The sequence below is a fragment of the Schistocerca cancellata genome, chromosome 5 (genome assembly GCF_023864275.1).
Source record: "Schistocerca cancellata isolate TAMUIC-IGC-003103 chromosome 5, iqSchCanc2.1, whole genome shotgun sequence".
NCBI lineage: Eukaryota > Metazoa > Arthropoda > Insecta > Orthoptera > Acrididae > Schistocerca > Schistocerca cancellata.
In genome coordinates, this window is record NC_064630.1 from 222,190,506 (window position 1) to 222,207,399 (window position 16,894).

Genomic DNA, 16,894 nt, shown 5'->3' on the forward strand with positions numbered 1-16,894 from the left:
CTATCTGTAACAGTTGCTGTCCTTCCTAACCAACAAAAAATATACAGTAACAAGATTCTCCGGAAATATTTTGGCCAATGATCTTAAAATTTACTAAATCACTTGACAAACATATAAGTTAGCCTACTGCGGCTTTATTCAGCACACTCGCACCTTGTACGTAATTATTCACGCCTCGGATTACATACTTAGCCATCATGTCTTTCATGTTCCAGTAGCCATTTGTTAGTACTGCTATTTCTGAAAAGTATCGTCATTCCCCAACTGCCGAGTCCGCATTAAATGATCGTAATACACGAACGAAAATGGAAAGTGTTTCGCCATGAAAAACCAGTTCGAAATTTATTGAAATTTGTGCTGTTGTTCATCACATAACGGATTTTACGTGATTAAACTTTCATTCCGTTCGGCATTGATTTGCATAATTGACATCAATGTGACGTGTGACCACGTGGGAACGAATATACTTTTTATTCACTTTGTATTCAGTGTAGAACAGAAGTAAACAGCAACCAGATGTGATGTTAGGGAATTTCTTGCCATGTCTGAAGCATATTTTGCGTCAGATCATGAATATGCCTGGGTGGAAGCTGCTGTGAGGTCATATATCGCATCCGATACGAGTATTATAGATGGCTTATCAGTGGACTAGGCAGGCCAGACAAGGATCCACATAATCCTCAAGACATCTGTGATGTGGTTTACAGTTTTGGGGCCAGACGAAGCGGCCAAGCGGTTCTAGGCGCTACAGTCTGGAACCGCGCGACCGCTACGGTCGCAGGTTCGAATCCTGCCTCGGGCATGGATGTGTGTGATGTCCTTAGGTTAGTTAGGTTTAAGTAGTTCTATGTTCTAGGGGGCTTATGACCTCAGCAGTTGAGTCCCATAGTGCTCAGAGCCATTTGAACCATTTGAACAGTTTTGGGACTTGAAATGTCCTGTTGGAATACGAGTATAACATTCGGTACGATAACCATGAAGGGTATAACAACAAAGTTTTTCATTCTTGCCACATATGGGCGACCGTTCAATCTCTATTTAACAAATATAAAATCAGTCTTATTATCATGTCCAACAGCGCCTAACACAATGATTCCAGGAGTTGGAGAGTCGTAGATTTTGAGATTCGCTACTTCCTTTTACCGTTCCCCAAGTAGCCTATGGATACATTGGCGTTGATACTTGGCACCAAAAGCAACAGTGAGACTCATCGCTGATCACCATAGAATAGCACTAACTGTCCCGTTTAGCCTTTTGGACCACATATGCTATTATTAATGTACAATTTAACTTCCATGAAGGCCAAACGACTCTGAGATAACCTGAGAAAAAATTAAATGTCTTTTTTAATGCAAAATTCAAACTATTAACTAATATGCATGAAGTATTTTATGTGATTCCTCGCCAGCCACGTTTATACATTTAATCTGTCCCATATTTTTTTGACAGTATCAATGTTTCTGCTCATTACGTCTGAATACCGCAGAACTGTTAGCCAAGTAGTCACGAAACAACACACAGGAATCTTATAATCCTAGAGCAAATCGATAAGACTGTCCCTAGTCAATACATCGATTTATATTGAAACAAGGCGTTAGGCTCAATGTTCGTTGTCTTCACTGATTAATAAGAGAATGATCGTTGAAATGGCCACTATGCACATCGATAAGGACGTAACGTCACAGTGGGAGCAATACGCTCAGCTGTGCGCTGGCTATATTTGTTAATTGTGGGTCGCCTAACTATGTAAAAGATGTAGGGGTATTTAAAGGGTCTTTAAATCTAAGATTGAGATTAACAAGTACTTATTTTCTCTAATGAGTTTTAAAAATATATTAAATTAACAGAGAAAAAAGTTCCCTAAAACTAGTATGAAATTTAAAAAGTACGCTAACACTGTGAGTGCCAAAAGGAGTGGAAGAGTGTACGGAGAAAGCGAAAGAAGTTCTGTTCATGCATCAAATCAAGCAACATGGTAAGGTAAACAAGTAACGAGATGCTTAGAATATTAATTGCACTACTGCAATTGCAACACTTATATTTCCCCAACAAAAGCTAGCATGCACCAATCAGCACCAGACCGTAGCCCGCAGAGGAAACCCCCAGCAGGAGGCCCAGAGCAGAAAAGGCCAGATCCTTAGTTCACTACCTTCAACTATTTCATTTTCGAAAATATCTTTTGGAAGGGACGATCCACTGCTACTACCAATGTGACGGTCGAGAATATCGCTTAGTTAATGAAAAGACAGGGAACCACAGCAGAAACTTTCCACCCTTGCCATACAAACGCCCATTAATACACACGAGGTTCTTACTGGGCTGTAGTAATGACTCCACGACGGGTCGGCTTCTTCACGCCAACGACAGTGCCGTGGCGATTCAATTTGGTTGGGTGACCAAAATTATGGAGCAAAAGCAACTGCCTTTCTCACGCTGGCAGTGTGGCACCATGGCGTGTCGACCTTTTATATTTGAGCAGAAAAGACAAAAACGTCAAACTTAATTATTCTCTAGCGATGATAGTGGCAGCACAGTACACCTGTCCTCAGCTAGGTCAGGCGGCGGCTCTGTGCACAAAAGCCAAAACAAGGCAGCAGCCTGACTTGCACGAAAACTGGTCGTCCCCGTAGGGAATCTCGCCTCTCCTGATGAGATTCACTGACTGACTTTTGTCGACAACAGAACTCTGAGACCATACTGGGAGAACACCTTTCCTGGGCAAAAAATAAAATAACTACGAAATAGTAACGTAAAATGCCACAATATCGATTAGCGATATATGACAGTGATGTCACATAACAGTTACTAACCATTTCACTTCGGTGGTCTACCACTCTGCAATAATTAAAACAGTTGATGAGGACAGGAGAGGCGCTACATAGCCTAGGGCCGAACATAGAACTACCAAAGAAATAACACTACACTACAGGCAAGAAACCTAAAGCAGGAGGAATTTTTGTTTAGCAAAAGCATAAGATCCTGTCCTGTATCTTTGTTCTCCTGAAAGGCATCTACTGTTACAGAATCAAAGCCTACATGCTTATACTTAGCGTTTCTTTCGCTTTTAAAATCCGGAGATGAAGAAGGAGCGGGAGAGTAACAACCCAGATACAACAAAGGCACTACTGAGTAACGACAACAGAGTGATAAAAATCGCTTACTTTGCAACTATCAGGTTCTCAAATTACAACTGGCCATCCCTGGAAAAGATGTAGGTTCATGTATCACAGCAGTGACAGTCGTTTTTCGGTATCGCATGTGTCAGAAGATGAGTGAAAAGAGGTAGCCGGTGAGGAGGAATAGTCATCCGGGAGTAATCCAGTCAAAATAGACAAAATTCGCCCCAACGTGAACATCCTAAAAAAATGTGGAAATGGGCGGAAACGCTCAGCATGATGTCCACATCAAAATCCCAAAATTCCTAAAAAATAATGTTGTGAAAAATCCGCCATGTTGGAATTTATGAATTTTGATCATAGTAACTGACCAAGCGCCTGATCGGCTTCATTTTTGCGTCCAGTTCTCAGTTACTTGGAAGGAAAAGCGGTGTCAGTTTCACAGGAAAAGCACATCACATTTTCAACGAAGAATGGTACAGGAAGAAAAAGGAATATGAAACGAAATAAAGGATGTGAATGATCGCAAAAGTGATAATAATTTATCACGAGGACATTCACACCCAAGTTTACGAGTGTTTCACCTATCCAATATTGGAATAAATTTCATCAAGAAATCAGTAAATAATTCTGCCCACTCTTCAGGGCTTTCTGAAAGTTGTTCTTTCAGCTCGGAAACCATCTGAAGACGACATCACTCCAAAAAGGAAGGCAACAACCATTCGATAGTTACTGCTGCCCGCCCTGGTTTGTTCATTTCTCCTTTACAACTTCGGATAGGGATAACTCTTCATAGAAGCTATGACTAAAGGCAATTGCTTTATACTGTTACATGCAAGACTTGGTGTATGAATGCTGTATTCTGAAACAGCACATTTTGAGACGTCCACTGCACGGATCAGTCAACCTACAGCTAAAGAAGATGCGTAATTCGTATTTGACAACACAGATAACGTTGAGACAACACTGGATGGCCACAGGAGGTATAAGATTCATCACACCCGCAGGAGCTGTTGAAGCAAGTGGTCCGGTCCCAAGAAGCGACGAGCCACCTTTGATAGCAGAGTTAGCGTTTTTAACCTCACTCGATCTGATACCGGTACACTACGAAAACGCAAAACTTAGGACTGCACACATCGTTGCGCAAAACCTCAGAATCGCTATTCCAGCACCTACATCAACTAAACGATCTCGTCTTATAGTCATTCTATGGATGTGGTGGTTCCAGCCCCAAGAAACACCAGGACGTGGCTGGAATTGATTCATGGACGTAGTTACCGCTACCAGTCAACAAGTGTTCGAAAAGTCTAAAGTTTATTCATTGCCATCTCTCACTCTAGTGCCTTCCCAGTCTACAACCGTATACACCTGTCTGCTTTCCGCTATGGAGATGTGCAGACAGAGAGCAGTCGTCACGCGTGGTGACGTTCGATCAATCCTCTACTCGAAATTGCCGGCCGAAGTGGCCGTGCGGTTCTAGGCTCTGCAGTCTGGAACCGCGAGACCGCTCCGGTCGCAGGTTCGAATCCTGCCTCGGGCATGGATGTGTGGGATGTCCTTAGGTTAGTTAGGTTTAACTAGTTCTAAGTTCTAGGGGACTAATGACCTCAGAAGTTGAGTCCCATAGTGCTCAGAGCCATTTGAACCATCTACTCGAAATCACTGGACATCGTTCTAGCAGCTGGAGAAGAAAGGCTGTTGTCGTATGTTGCATTGCATGTCTGTGGTTTTCACATGGTCGTGTCTTTCATGGCAGCTATTGAGACTATAACGACAGTTAGTGGATCGGCAGAGCTCTAGCAAACTGTGTGCTCAATGAATACGGCGGTTCACATGATGACCAGCCATGCTTAAGTGGAGCAATCCACTTACATTTTCTGAAGCAGCTGACGTTAACGATCTTGATCATTAAGGATACGGAAGAAATGGAATCGTGTCTCAGTATATCGTCTGAAACGAACACACTTGAACCTCCTTTCGGCAGATATTTATGTTGACGATGTTCTATAGTCAGAGTTCACCGACCACGATGCAGATTTGTTCGACGCATAACTAAAACGCCTTACATTATCTGGACGGTGCACTGCGAAACTTCGGGCGCAATACTTCGAAATGGTGGGAATCATGCGACTGTTTGTCAGAACCGAACATTCGGGAGACTGGGCTCTTCACCTGTTCTGCGTCCAACTCGTGATTCCATTTATCCGCTCTGCGGGACACTTCGGCTATGCGGAATATGCTTACATATAACAAAGACTGAAATGCCCTGTTTTTATGCTTACATGTGCCTACATCAAACTTTGAAGCTTCTAAACATTATGGCTGTTGCAAAGCAGTCCGTCAAAGCATGTGATTCGGCCGCACATGCATCAACATTCGCAGTGGGTAAACAGCATTCGTATCAAGTTTAGCAACAGGCGATGAAAGCACTACCTTGATTAATTCCGTATAATATAAACACAGATCCTCATATCTTTAACTGATTTGCATAATTACCAGAAGGTTCAAGTATCGATAGGATATCGCCTTCCGGAAAAAGAAGGCGGAAGATGCTTGTGTGCACGCCTGTCAGCTTAAACCAATTCCAAATGAGGAAGAACCAGCACCGGAGTAAGTACTTCGCGTAATCTTCTGCGACTGTAAATCTGGTTCTAAAACAAGAGCGTATTCAGGACAAGCGGCTTATGTTGTACAAGTACAGGGTAACAATTACTGAAATATATGAAAAAAACGTAAATTAGTAACAAACTATGGCGTGCACACACTTTATTTTACATGTTAACGTCACTGCAGACATTCAGACTTACGTTATGACATGTTAGATACGCCTGACATCATAGGTGATTACGTGGTGCAGAGGAATAGGGAAATTCTGTATGTCCCGCTGAGTGTTTGAACATTGATGCAGTCGATGATCTGAATGGCTGCTTTGAGCTCAGCAATGGTTTTGGGGTTATTATTGTACACCTTGTCTTTAATATAGCTGTACGAAATGGAGTCGCACGTGTTCTGATCCGGGGAATATGGCGGCCAGTCGGGGCCCATGCCAGTGGCCTCTGTGTACTCCAGAGCCAGATTGCGGTGCCAAAAGTGGCCCTCCGGGACATCATACACTCTCCTGTTGCGATGGGGTCGAGCTCCGTCTCGGATGAACCACATCTTGTCGAAAACAGAGTCATTTTCGGTAATGTAGATTGAATCGTCTTCCAAAACCTTTATGTATTGTTTGGCAATCTCTATGCCGTCAAGGAATATCGCACCGATTACTCCGTGACTGGACACTGCATACCACCCAGGCACCCGTTGAGGGTGAAGAGATGATCGCGAAGTGCGCGTTTTCAGTGCCCCAAATGATCCAGTTTTGATTATTGACGAACCCATCCAAGTGTAAATGGCCGACAACAACAAGGCTCGTGCGCATGCACATACTAATTCCCATCATGCCCCGCGGCCAACAGTGCAGTTTGAATGTCCTAACGCAAATCGTTCAAAAGTTATGACGATTCCATTTCGTATAGTTCAGTAATTGTCACGCTGTATGTGCTGCTACTGTTCTTGCCATGGGCTAATAAATCGGATGAAGTTCGCAGACTCTGACGGCGAAGAAAATGTGGAAACTTTGGCAGACGTGTCTACATAAAAGCGGTAAATAACCATATAATGGAAAAAGTCCTGTCCCTCGTTTTCCCATTTTTATAAAAAAATGGTTCAAATGCCTCTGAACACTAGGTGACTTAACATATGAGGTTATCAGTCCCCTATAACTTAGAACTACTTAAACCTAACTAACCTATGGACATCACACACATTCATGCCCGAGGCAGGATTCGAACCTGCGACCGTAGCGGTCACGCGGTCCAGACTGAAGCGCTGCAACAGCACGGCCACACCGGCCGGCCTGAGAGAATGGATTATGCTCCAGAGGAAACAACGACGATACGATCTCACCTCGTAGAAAAAGCTGTCTACCACGTTGGCTCGGCGGCATCGATCGAGACGGACTGATAGCCGCCACGTAATTGATCCTTCAACGAGACGCTGGGGCTTTACAGTTTCGCCTTTTAAATGCCGTTCAAATTTGGCCGTTGATCTGCTCTTTCCCCAACTGACTCAGGATACCAGCTCAAGCGGGGGTCATACGAAGAGACCATCCCTAAATGTTAGCTTGAACCAGCCAAGGACCAGCATACACCACAGTTGACAAGACGCAGTCACCCATTGTCAAAAGCAGCGGTACACGGCATCTAGTGTGCTGTTCCCTTGGTGGCGTGCTGTCTTGATATCTGGTATACCAACGACTAATGGACACAACTGACACCCTTATTCTCTCACTAAGATTTTCTAAGCAACTTTACAGCACTTCACCATAACGGCTGAATTAAATAAACCTGCCTTTGATGTCACACTGAATCCTACGAAAGTAAAACTGCGGGACGCTTTAATTAGGTATGTAGGCATTCAGGCAATTTACATTTATTACATTTAATTGGTAGATTATAGTTTGCTTCTCTTGGAATAAGTTATTTTAATTAATCACATCTGTCTAACAGATTCGTTGTATTCTACCCATTACCTAGCCGCAGTGGCCGTGCCGTTCTAGGCGCTACAGTCTGGAGCCTAGCGACCGCTACGGTCGCGGGTTCGAATCCTGCGTCGGACCTGGATGTGTGTGATGTCCTTAGGTTAGTTATGTTTAATTAGTTCTAAGTTCTAGGCTACTGATGACCTCAGACGTTAAGTCGCATAGTGCTCAGAGCCATATTCTACCCGTTAATTCCTCGAATTGGAAGTATCCTACATATCTAATACTTAACGTTTTATCTTGTTAAATAGACAATTCTCTCGCACCCTTTTCGGAATCAAATTGCAACAGCTTGTAGTCAACAGGCATTCGCTGAATATTGTCCTTCTTCTTACAGTTTTTCACAATCTTAATATTTACACTTCCATATCATCGAATTTTATTTTAAGACAAAAAAGGATGATCTGCACGTGAATAATACATTATAATCTGATCCGCTAGATGAACTGTTACTATCTGCGACAGTTTTTCTAAAATGGGTTTTTTATCTGTGTCAGCAGACTGTACAGCAAAAAATCATGTAGCGCTTCTTCAGTGACTTAGAAGAGCACGAACAGCTATTTTAAAATAACTAATTAAGTTGTACATCTTTTTTAACATACCTATTCTATTATAGCTCAAAGTATTTTTGAACACTCTCCAAGATCGCATACGTCAGCGCTGCAGGTACAAATTATAGTCTGCTTCAGTGAACTGTGGGAAAGCTAAAGGAAAACCACGAAACACCGGGAGAAATAGTAGACTCTCATATGTAGTGACAGTGGAGTCACTTTGAGATAGCGTTATTAGCAATATTCCTAACAAATTAAAATGTTTAGTATGAATGAATTTAGAAGAAAATGGGAAAAATATGGTAATATATTTAACCACTAGCACATCCAGTCAACATTTCATCACCTAACGGTATATCTTCTGGGCAGAGAAAAGCAGAAATCTCAAAAACATATATTTCATGACTTTCAGAATTTGCAAAAAATGATCTAATCTCTTGATTTTTTAAATGCAGTGAAATTACTAAATAGAAATTATGAATGCATCTTAGGCGTTAAGCGGATATATAAGTCGTCAGAAGAACAAATTTTATCTACATACAGATTTATTGTACGTCAGTACCACATAGAGAATGTTGTCGGCACTGCTCAAGAGATATAGAATCTAGACAGTAACATCAGTTCAGGTAGGTGTTCGTGGAACGAACCGAAACAGTGAGTGAGAGTCCCTCCTTTTATCAGTGAGTAATTTGGTACTGTGATTGGTTCAGACACTAGACATACATACATGAGAAACAACATTCACATATCGGCCCTAATTTTCGCGTTTTCCCTAAATAATTTCATCCAAATGCCAGATTGGTACCTTCGAAAAGGCTATGACGGATTATATTCTACTTCTTGCCTCATGGTATTTTTTGTTCCGTCTCTAACAACCTCACCGTCGATGGGACGTTAAATTCTAATACTTGTTACTTTCTTTCATCACCGCAAAGTTTCAAATTGTGGCTAATATCGTTTAGATGACTGAGATTGGGTCTTGTGCTGAGCTGTGAACAGTATGTGCCATTTGGGAGAGTATTGTGTAAAAGGAAGGAAGAAAGAAAATCAAACTTAGTTGTTACACATAGTTTTACAATCTTAAATGTAGTTAATAAATCACCAAGCCTTGGATTTTCGTCAGAGAATAATTCATAACTGGCAGTGTCACATGATGGAATTCTAGAAAAGCCACAGTAGGGGCATGATAGAGCTTACCTAGCAAATATTAGTGCTGCAAATTTGTTTCGGCGTCAGGATATAAATCGGTTCAATTCTAGTCGATTGTCACAATGGTAATGATTGTTTGGGGCCCCAAATACCTAGGCGTATATTAGTTATACTTGTCACAGCAGGAACATATTTTAATTCCATTTTCTATATAGCTTTCCCCATTCTGGTTGTATCAGGGAACAGCATAGCTGCTAGCCTCTAAATATTTGGCTCAGATTGGATTTTAACAAGCATAATTTACATCTTTTATATGAGAGACACATTGTAATAATACTTGAGACAATGTTAATTGAAATCGTTTTTGCTAGAGAGCAGTATGTCGTCGGAGCATTGTTTTTGCATTTAATAATGAAAGTCAGACATTAAATATGTAAAAGAAAGCGCCCAGGGAGACGAAACAGAGAAAAATAAATTCGGGGAAGCAGAGTCGGCCTCTACACAGTAACACCACCGGAAGTGTACCGAAAAAGTGAGGCGGATGTATACGTCATTATTACTCTCATTTATTCCAAGACTGGGATTACAGGAAGTAACTCTCGTTTTAAATCGCATAGCTATTACTTCACTCGTTGTCGTATCTTTACACAATTTGAGTAAATACATGTTGTCTCTTGTATGCTACGCACCTACATTTCCACCTGTCCCTAACCTGCCCCTTCAGCCCTGACACTTCTTATGTCCGTTGTCCACTTCAATTTATGATCCGTATTTGAGTCTTGATTGTGTAATTTTCACGTCTACTGTTTAAAAATAGTTAATTCCTCTTTACGCCACTACTCAATTCCTCAGCACAATGCCACATAAATTCTACTTGTTTCCGACACGTTAATGACCTCAAGTCTACCATTTAGCACCTGCCCACTGGGTAAATACTTCATTTTTAAGCGTATTTTTTCGTACATTTGAATGATATCCCAGATCGCACAAAGCACATAGAAGCTGTTCCTTTTGTAATAACAAGTACTACACAAGTCCATTAGTCACAGCTGCTAGCATTCAACCATTTTAGCTGTACGTCACATAATGCAAGAATCTGTTCCTAGAGACTCAACACCCAACACATTATCGACATTCGTCTCATACGATTTTAACATTAATAAGACATTTGCGGCGGCAGAAAACGTATTTTGAATATATGTCAGTGTTGTAATCCGGTATTCATTGCTGTGAGTGGTCAGTATCTTCACTGAATCATCTAAATCTTTTGTGTTTCAGTACAAGTTTTATTATTCCAGAAAGCATAGTATGCACTAAAGCGCCAAAGAAACTAGTATAGGCATGTATATTCAAATACGGTCGTCGTCGGCAACGCCTATACAGGGTGGTCCATTGATAGTGACCGGGCCAAATATCTCACGAAATAAGCATCAAACGAAAAAACTACAAAGAACGAAGCTCGTCTTCTTGAAGGGGGAAACCAGATGGCGCTATGGTTGGCCCTCTAGATGGCGCTGCCGTAGGTCAAACGGATATCAACTGTGTTTTTTATATAGGAACCCCCATTTTTTATTACATATTCGTGTAGTAAGTAAAGAAATATGAATGTTTTAGTTGGACCACTTTTTTCGCTTTGTGATAGATGGCGCTGTAATAGTCACAAACGTATAAGTACGTGGCATCACGTAACATTCCGCCAGTGCGAACGGTATTTGCTTCGTGATACATTACCCGTTTTAAAATGGACCGTTTACCAATTGCCGAAAAGGTCGATATCGTGTTGATGTATGGCTATTGTGATCAAAACGCCCAACGAGCGTGTGCTATGTATGCTGCTCGGTATCCTGGACGACATCATCCAAGTGTCCTGACCGTTCGACGGATAGTTACGTTATTTAAGGAAATGGGAAGTGTTCAACCACATGTGAAACGTCAACCACGACCTGCAACAAATGATGATGCCCAAGTAGGTGTTTTAGCTGCTGTCGCGGCTAATCCGCACATTAGTAGCAGACAAATTGCGCGAGAATCAGGAATCTCAAAAAACGTCGGTGTTGAGGATGCTACATCAACATCGATTGCACACGTACCATATTTCTATGCACCAGGAATTGCATGGCGACTACTTTGAACGTCGTGTACAGTTCTGCCACTGGGCACAAGAGAAATTACGGGACGATGACAGATGTTTTGCACACGTTCTATTTAGTGACGAAGCGTTATTCACCAACAGCGGTAAAGTAAACCGGCATAATATGAACTACTGGACAACGGAAAATTCACGATGGCTGCGACAAATGGAACATCAGCGACCTTGGATGGTTAATGTATGGTGCGGTATTATGGGAGGAAGGATAATTGGCCCCCATTTTATCGATGGTAATCTAATGGTACAATGTATGCTGATTTCCTAAGTAATATTCTGCCGATGTTACTACAAAATGTTTCACTGCATGCAGAATGGCGATGTACTTACAACATGAAGGAAGTTCGGCACATAGCTCGCGTGCGCTTGAAGCGGATTTGAATAGCATATTTCATGACTGGTGGATTCTTCGTCGAAGCACCATACCATGGCCCGCACGGTCATCGGATTTGACGTCCCCGGATTTCTTTCTGTGGGGAAAGTTGAATGATATTTGAAATCGTGATCCACCGACAACGCCTGACAACATGCATCAGGGCATTGTCAATGCATGTGCGAATATTATGGAAGGCGAACTACTCACTGTCGAGAGGAATGTCGATAAACGTATTGCCAAATGCACTGAGGTTGACGGACATCATTTTGAGCATTTATTGCGTTAATGGGGTATTTACAGGTAATCACGCTGTAACAGCATGCTTTCTCAGAAATGATAAGTTCACAATGGTACAGGTATCACATTGGAACAAGCGAAATAAAATGTTTAAACGTACCTACGTCCTGTATTTTAATTTAAAGAAATCTACCTGTTACCAACTGTTCGTCTAAAATTGTGAGCCATATGTTTGTGACTATTAAAGCGCCGTCTGTCACAAAGCGAAGAAGGTGGTCCAGCTAAAACATTCATATTTCTTTACGTACTACACGAATATGTAATAAAAACTGGGGGTTCCTATTTTTAAAAAAGCTGTTGATATCCGTTTGACCTATGGCAGCGCCATCTAGCGGGCCAACCATAGCAGCATCTGGTTTCCCCCTTCAAGCCAGACAAGTTTGGTTTTTTTAGTTTTTTCGTTTGACGCTTATTTCGTGAGATAATTGGCCAGGTCACGATCAATGGACCACCCTGTATAAGACAATAAGTGTCTGGCGCAGTTGTTAGACTGGTTGCTGCTGCTACAATGATAGGTTATCAATATTTATGTCAGTTTCAGCGTGGTGTTATAGATGGCGCACGAGCGACGGGACACTAGCATCTCTGAGGTAGCGATGAAGAGGCGATTTTGCCGTACGATCATTTCACGAGTGTACCGTGAACATCAGGAATCAGGTAAAATATCAAGTCTCCGACATCGCTGGGGACGCAAAAAGATTCTGCAAGAACGGGACCAACGACGATTGAAGAGAATCGTTCAATGTGAGAGAAGTGCAACTCTTCGGCAAACTCCTGTAATTTCAATGCTAGGCCATCAACAAGTGTCAGCGTGCGAACCATTCAACGAAACATCATCAATATGAGCTTTCGGAGCCGAAGACCCACTCGTGTGCCCTAGATGACTGCACGACACAAGGCTTTACGCTTGGCCTGGGCCCGTCAACACCGACATCGTACTGTTGAAGACTGGAAACATGTTTCCTGGTCGCACGAGTCTCGTTTCAAATTGTATCGAGCTGATGGATGTGTACGGGTATGGAGACAATCTCATGAATCCACGGACACTGCATATGAGCACGGGACTGTTCAATGTTGTTGAAGCTCTGTAATGATATGGGGGGTGTGCAATTGGAGTGATATGGGACATCTGACACGCCCAGATACGCCTCTGACAGGTGACACATCCTGTCTGATCATCTGCATCCCTTCTGGCCATTGTGCATTCCGATGGAATTCGGCAATGAGCAGGGGACTGTTCAATGTTGTTGAAGCTCCGTAATGATATGGGGAATGTGCAATTGGAGTGATATGGGACATCTGACACGCCCAGATACGCCTCTGACAGGTGACACATCCTGTCTGATCATCTGCATCCCTTCTGGCCATTGTGCATTCCGATGGAATTCGGCAATTTCAGCAGGACAATGCGACGCCCCACAAGTCCATAATTGCTGCAGACTTGCTCCAGGAACACTCTTCTGAGTTTAAACACTTACGCTGGTCACCAGACATCCAGGACATAAACATTATTGAGCGTATCTGGGATGCCTTGGAACGTGCTGTTCAGAAGAGATCGCCACCCTCTCGTACTCTTAACATTTATGGACAGCCCTGCAGGATTCATGGTGTCATTTCCCCCAGCACTACTTCAGATATTAGTCGAGTCCATGCCACGTTGTGTTCCGGCACTTCTGCATGCTTCTGGGGGCCCTACATGATATCAGGCAGGTGTACCAGTTTCTTTTGCTCTTTAGTATAATTACCAGTATCAGTTTACTGTGTTATACTTTCATGTGTAAAATTCTTACAGTTACGAATATCCAACTTTCTCGTACTGTGTACACAATTTCAGGTATATATATGCTTTACCATTAACTATTTACACATGTAAGTCGTAAGAGTTTTGGATGATGCACTTTTGTGGTTTGTGTATATTTAGAGATATTTATTTAGAATTTTGAGTGTCATAACATTACCTTCGTATGAAATTTGAGTGCACATTACCATTCGTTATTTTGTTTAGAGATTTGACCTATGAGGGAACAACATAGTTTGTCATTGGTGGTATGTTGGCACACAGCGGAATATTTGAATTTGACAGCTCTTAAAAGACAGCAGTCTTATGTTTATATTTTGGACTTTTCGTGTATCTCATTCATGAAAGATTGGACTGAGAAAAGTTTGGGAATTTGTATGGGCGCTGATAACAGCGCAGTTGAGCGCCCCACGAACCAAACGTCATCGCCGGCCGCGGTGGTCTCGCGGTTCTAGGCGCGCAGTCCGGAACCGCGCGACTGCTACGGTCGCAGGTTCGAATCCTGCCTCGGGCATGGATGTGTGTGATGTCCTTAGGTTAGTTAGGTTTAAGTAGTTCTAAGTTCTAGGGGACTGATTACCACAGATGTTAAGTCCCATAGTGCTCAGAGCCATTTGAACCATTTAGCCAAACGTCATCATCATGTTGTCACGTATCAGTTTTTCCATCCCGGCGGGTGAACTCTTTCGTCCAAACTCAGTATTAATAATCAATTGAAAACAAGTGAATCTGAGAAGCTTTCAGGCAGAAGGCTCATACCAAGGAAACAGAATGCGACGATGAGGGTAAGACAATAGGGTATCTGCCGTATGCCGCAAAGTATAGAAAAAAATCTGCAGATTCTTGGCTCGATGTAACGATAAAATATTTTCTGATCACTTTTAAAAACGCGTGCACTATCATGTACGCTTAAAGATAACTTGAAGCTCCGTAAACCGGTTGTATTCCGTGCAAATGCAGTGAGACGTACATCGGGCAGACTGTGCCGGCGGTCTTAGGAAAGATGCGAGGAACAGAGAGGATACGCCGAACTCAAACAAGCAACAAAACATGCGATCTCGGAGCACTGCGTAGCTACACGGGTCTCAATGAAGTATCAACAAACGCAAGGGCTGATACAGACTTTGTCGCTTTGAGGCTGTGTTCTGAAGGAGGCTGCTGAAATTAGAGTGGCCGACGGTTTGATGAATGGAGACAGCCTCTTCGCTCTCGGTCCAGCGTGAGACACAGCCAACTGAAGTCACAACGCTGGTCGACAAACACTCCTGCAACCGACGAGAGCGGCAGGAACACCGATGGACCAGAGTTCGCTTCCAGCGTTCGGCGATCACATCACCACACCACATCACCCGACGCGGCGTACGGCCGTGTAGTGAGAAAAGGTGAGGGAGTGATAAGAGTGTAAAGGGGGGCGCAATGTATCTAAGATGCTCATTCTGCAGATATCACCTAATTATGGTGGCAAGGTATGCTGTCGAAATACCGTGTTTCATAAACCACTGCACCTAGCTGGATACCCGCAAACAATACGAACAGATGTGTCACCATGAAAGCTTAAGACAACACGAAAATAATTCGGTCTGTATAATTCAGCTTGGGTGAGCACCACCTCTAATTGACCTGATTAAAAATCCTTTGAAAAAACTTTTTTTTTACCAGCTCAAAATACAATGCTAGGCCTTAAATTATCATGTGGATGCTTACGGATTCCTCCAGTGCATTGAGTCTTCCTAACAATAGTCCTAAAACTTAAAACTCCACAGAATAAACAACCGCTCTACACTGTAAAAGTCAACTCTGATATTCATTTTAAAAGTTTATATCTCTACAAGATACCTTCAATATTGCAAGCACACGTTTCTCTTCATTTCACTGTCACTCGTTGAAGTATAAAGGATTTATGAAGATAAATAATTACTGTATTGGTAATCTTTTCATATTTTTGGGCGAAAGTCATGTAATAATGTTTGAATGACATTTACGCTTTTTGATTGTACAAATTTCTTTATTTTATATCACTATCATGGTTTAGGCCTTAAGCCATTATCTGGTACCATATTGAAAATATTTTTTTTTATACACAAACACACTTTATACAGTCTGTCAGTAACCCCCTCCCCTATTTTCCTCCCTCACACCTCCACTAACCGGTGCTAATTTTACATCCTGAATAGAATGTTATGCTTATTCCACGTCCTGCCATTGCTACTTCTCTTTTATAATCTGGTCAATGGCGGTTTTGCCCCTCCTCCCCCCCCCAGCCACTCCCCCAATTCGTTAGGTTCCATTACACCGGCGTCTCCTCCATCACTTACCTGGTATCTTTCCCACCCATTTAATCCATGATTTCCCCCCTTGTAACACATGTACATTTGTCCCGTTGACAATTCTTCCAACACCTCCCTAGCACCATTCCCACATACTTTATTCCAGACTCCAATTCTACCCTCACCTCCACCCCCATCTCACCTTCCCGCCACCCCTGTCCTTCGATCACTGTATGAAATGTGCTTTAAATACCTTGTATTTCAGGCATTATATCTCCTCTACAATATGTTGGTTACAACACGTAATATTTTATTGGCAAACTTTGGTATTTTACTGCAGCATGTTTATTTACGAAACATGGACCCACTTTACAAGATACGACAGATAGTTGCGTTCTATGACGGTTATAATTGTTATAGACAGCGCTGATATATGGGTGTTTCTCATAGAAACAAGGATAAGATGTAGGGTACACCTTTCGGCGTGATATCATGTTTTCGTGCTATAAGCGTATTGTTTACACCTTGTATTCACAGATAGCACTACTCTTCCAAAGATATGTTTACAGATGTATTCACAGATAACACAGTTCTTCCAAAGATGTATGATTT